The 5,002-nt window shown below is 40.4% G+C and overlaps 1 long non-coding RNA gene across 1 annotated transcript in view; it reads left to right on the top strand.

The window, feature by feature from the left end:
- Positions 1 to 3,656, top strand: part of LOC102373073 — a 16,300-nt gene extending 12,644 nt beyond the window's left edge. The window contains exons 2-3 of the long non-coding RNA XR_324285.1: positions 3,266 to 3,309; positions 3,483 to 3,656. This is a non-coding gene — a long non-coding RNA (uncharacterized LOC102373073). The remainder of the gene's footprint in view (positions 1 to 3,265; positions 3,310 to 3,482) is intronic.
- Positions 3,657 to 5,002: the final 1,346 nt, after the last annotated feature.

The raw sequence follows: 5,002 nt of genomic DNA, 5'->3' as shown, positions 1-5,002 counted from the left end.
GTTGCCAATACCAGGTCCAGTAAGGCATTCCCCCTAGTGGGACCGTGTACCTCCTGCGTTAGGTGGAGGTCCTGTACGCAGGATAGGAACGTGCGTGAACGGTGGGACTTTGCTGTCTCTCTCTCCCAGCAGATGTCTGGGTAGTTTAGGTCCCCCATGACTACCGCCTCCTTAGTTTTTATGGTCTCTGAGAGCTGCCTCAGGAGCCCCAAATCTAGTTCTTCCCCTTGGTGTGGGGGTCTGTAGCAGACCCCTACCACCAAATCCCTTTCTCCTTGCCCCCCATGTAGCCTAACCCACAATCCTTCTACTTCCTCATCCTTGGATTCCGTCTTGATGAGGGTCGAAGTATATTGCTCATTGACATAGAGTGCAACCCCTCCCCCTTTCTTCCCCACCCTGTCCTTCTGTACAGCCTATAACCCTCAATATGTACCGCCCAGTCGTGGGCAGCATCCCACCAGGTTTCAGTTAGCCCTACTAAGTTGTAGGTGTTTTCTGCAAGCAGGAGTGCTAGTTCATCCTGCTTGTTCCCCATGCTCCTTGCATTAGTATATAGGCACTTGAGCCCTGTGACTGGTGCCTTTTTTGCCTCCCAGCTCCAATTCCCAAAGGGCCCCTTATTGCTAACCTGCTTATTGCTTACCTGTGCTGTATTGCTGGTCGCCCCATGGATTGCAGGTTCCCGATGTTCTCCTTCTTCAGGCTGGGCTGTCCTTGTGGGTGCCACATGGTTTGGTGGTCCACGGCTTCCCCCGCCCTCATCTTCCCCTCCCACCGATGAGCCTAGCTTAAAGCCCGCCGGAGGCGATCCGCCAACCTAGAAGAGGTTCATTTTGTTTTAAGTTCCTTTAGAATAGTGTAAGTGAAAAGGGTATTTTCAATTTAAAGTTTTCTCTCTCTATGGTAAACACACCAGATCCATGATTTCTGCTATGGCGCCACAAAACACATTGATAGCAGATAGCTTTACTAAAGAATAAATCTGTGTTAAACTTAGTATATAGTTTTGTTTTGTATTACTAGCTGAGGTAAATTAATATCTAATATATCATTAAATAGCATATAGAACATCACCTCTTTATATTGCATTGCATTACTGAGAGGCAAAAATCACATCCCCTTGTAAGCCAAGGACAGGTGTATTGGTAGACATGAGAAACTAGATTGCTTCATAGGCTGTCTGACATACTCTGAATAATAAAGTGGGGTTGAGAAAAATATAGAAATGCATGCATGCTTCCTCACTCAAGACCAAGTCTTTGTTCACAATTCTCTTTCACGTGTGTCCAATTTTAATGAAATAAAATTGAATGGAAAAAAACCCCAATGAGATACTCTGTCTATGTATGGATGGAAATGACCTACTAGTAGATCTAATGAAAAATAATTATTTTGCCAAGTTTAAAAAAAAAAAAAAAAAAGCCAAATCGTTTGGCTTTTTCACTCCTAATATTTTTACTCCTGGGAAAAAGCATGCTTGTAAGGATATCAGCTGTTAGAAATTAGGGGGAAAAAGTTCTAAATGTTAGGATGCATTTTGGTGGGTTAATGGAGAGGAACCAATATCCTCTCTTACAAAGAGTGGTTGTGGCATTCTGTTTGACCTGTAAGAAACAAAACAAGGGGTAAAATTGCACATTATACTGAGACCATACTAAATCTATGAAATGTTAAGTGGTGTGTCCCAGAGCTCCTGTTCTGCTTTGGCTCTAGAGTACCCTCCCTTCTCTTTCATCTGCCATGCCTTGATGTACTTGGTTAATTTTTGAAAGGGAGGCTGCCCAAGACTCCTAGAGGAAGCCCAATTCCATCTTTCTGCCAATGGATCCCTCCTGGACCCCATTGATCCCAATCTGGCCCTTGTGCTACATGTCCCAAAGCACCTCTTGTCTTATGAACTGTACATGGCCTCTGACCTCCTCTATAGCCATGCCTATGATGGCCAGAAACAGAGGGATTAATAAGAAATAAATATGTGCTTCTTGGAGGCATTTGGTATTTTGCCTAACAGGTAATACTAGCTAATATAAAGCTTGTAAGTTCATAACCCGCAAATATAACTTGTCTGTCATAAGTTTAACCAAAATGATAAAACTAACTATTTGTATTAATCGTGGAACTGACTGGGCCCCAAAGGTGAAGCTGTAGCTGCAAGATTAGCTGACCTAATGGTTTTTGCTCAGGATTCACTTGGAAGGGCATACAAGGGCATACAGAGCACCCTGTCCAAGTTCACAGATGATACCAAATTAGGGGGCAAATTTAACACACCAGATGGTAGGGGACAGATCCAGGTGGACCTGGACAGGTTGGAAAAATGGGCAGAACAAAATAGGATGCAGTTCAACAAAGACAAGTGCATGCTGTACCTAGGCAAAAAAGAACCACCAACACACTTACAGGCTGGGGGATGACCTTCTCAGCAGCACAGCAGCAGAAAGGGATCTTGGAGTCATAGTTGACTCCAAGATGAACGTTGTTGTCAATGTAATGAAATGATCAACAAGGCTAACCGCACTTTGCCATGCATTAGCAGACGCATGACAAACAGGTCCGCACTTCAAGAGGGATGTGGAGAATCTTGAGAGGGTTCAGAGGAGGGCCACTCATATGGTCAGAGGACTGCAGGTAAGGCCCTACGAGGAGAGACTGAGGGACCCAGATCTCTTCAGCCTTCTCAAGAGAAGGCTGAGAGATGATCTTGTGGCTCCCTATAAATTCATCAGGGGAGGGCAGCAGGGAATAGGAGATGCCCTAGTTACTAGGGCACTCCCTGGAGTAACTAGGAGAAATGAGCACAAATTGATAGAGACCGGATTTAGGTTGGACATTAGAAAGAACTTCTTAACAGTAAGGGTTGCCAGAATCTGGAATGGGCTTCTAAGGGAGGTGGTGCACTCCCCTACCTTGGGGGTCTTCAAGAAGATGCCGAAGGATTGAAGATTGCTCATTTTATTTCCACGCAGCAGACTGAAGGTACCCTAACACAAGCTAGGTAGTACTGCCCAGAGTGGACCATCACTTTAAGTGGCATAACTTTGAAATGCTTATATATGGAGCTCGAGTTAACAAGCTTTAATATGTAGATGATCATGTTTTAAGTGCCTTTAGTATGGTCTAAGTATAATCCAAAATGACTAATTTTCCAGAACTAAGAGCTGTGCTCCATGGTGTATTGTTTATAAAGAAAGAGGGAGAGTTATTGGCTGTTGAGATGTGGGAGGAGTCAGTCTCACCGAGTCTGTTTTTTTTTTCCCACTAGAACAAAGATAGAATAAAGGAAGATACTGGATACTTCCTGAAGAGGTGAGAAATATGCTGCTGCTTATACAGGGCTAGATGTTACAACACAATCTAGTCCAACACAAGAAGAGAAGGCTGAATGTTTATGTTTAATGGCAGGTGAATGATTTCTTCATGCTGATGAGGTGCTAGAACTACAATAAATCACAATGACCTTATCATTCTTTCCTATCAAGGACACTGCTAAATGGAGAACTTTAGAGTGTTCAAAGACATGAAGTTGGGAATCAATCCTCATCTAGTGTGGAACAACTGAAAATCAAGCCATGCAAAAGGAGTCCAAGACAATCCTCTTTCCAGATATAACAAAATTGAAACAACCAGAACTGAGAGAATTTTTCAACCTTAATTGCCAGCAATTTCAAACATTGAATAAAATATGTTATATAAATAGAGAATGCAACAATTTTAGGAAGCTTGTATAGAAAACTATGATGAAATGTCAGGAAAAAAGAAAGTAAAATAAGCTTCTAAAAGATATCTGGAAAATTATAAAAAGTGTTTCATACTCTGAAACAAAAATATAACACTTAAAAGTCAAGGATTGACTGAAATAGCTTTATTAAGAAATAGATAAGGAAACCAAAAGATAGGCTTGGATCAAAAAACAGGTAGTACAACAAAGATCTGCAGCAGCTAGAAGACAGACACAGAGTATAAGCATGCAAGAAAGTGATTGAAAACTTCAAAGGCAGTTCTAGTCTGATTGAAGATAGGCATGAAAAGAAAAGCAGAATGGATACAGGGAAAAAGAGATGAGTGTTTCATGAAAATTGGCAGCCAGAGTAGTTTCATGTGACTCACTGTATTTTGGTCTCATGTATAGAAATTTGATATTATCATAAATAATGTTGATGCAACAAATGATGATATTAAGTACATATTCAGATCATGTACAAGGAATTCATAGAATATCAGCTGAGGCACTGAAAACATAAGGAAACTCAGTTGTGAAATGACTTATTCATCAGGTAACAGATACGCTGAAGAAATTATCATGCAGAATTCAGATTACAGCTGTACCAGTGGACTTTTAGAGTAAATCCACTAAAATCTTGAATTTTTAGAGTTAGTATTGCCTCAGAAGTACCCCACACTTAACATTGAACTGTATCAAAATCTTTTAGAACAGTATAAATTTTTAAGTGCAACCACTCAGCCTACTTTCTCATCCTGATCCCAATATTGTATTTGTATATCTCATTTGTATTTAGGCATCCAGACTGCAAAAGATGGTGTCCCAAATTCAGAGACAAAGAAAAATAAGGCAAGGAAGTCTGAGAGATTCAGTCAATAAAAAGAAAATGGAACAGTAGAGAGCACTATTCAGATACAATCATCCAAATCCATTGATGTGTATTTTCATGGGTTCAGAGTAGAAAATAAAACTTGTATATCTCAGACAGCATAAATGTAAATCACAAATGTAAAAGTTGAAAACCGTTGTACAACCCCTTCAGTGTTCTGGAAGTTGATTCAAAAAATATCCTGTCCATAAATGTTCTTTTTAAGAGAAAAGGAAATAAGGGATATATGTCTTAATATCATTGGCCTTTTCTTTTTCTCAATGTATTTTACTAACACTGTAAGATACTAGGTTTTAAAAGAACTTTTTTTTTTCTTGAGTGTTATGAGTTTTAAGTGCAAAGGTTTGTAACTCTCCTTCATGCCCTACCTAGAGCCTATATATCAACAC

This window comes from Alligator sinensis, unplaced genomic scaffold, assembly GCF_000455745.1.
Source record: "Alligator sinensis unplaced genomic scaffold, ASM45574v1 scaffold285_1, whole genome shotgun sequence".
NCBI classification, from domain to species: domain Eukaryota; kingdom Metazoa; phylum Chordata; order Crocodylia; family Alligatoridae; genus Alligator; species Alligator sinensis.
Note: the sequence above shows the minus strand (reverse complement) of the source record. Positions and strands in the feature narration are given on the sequence as shown.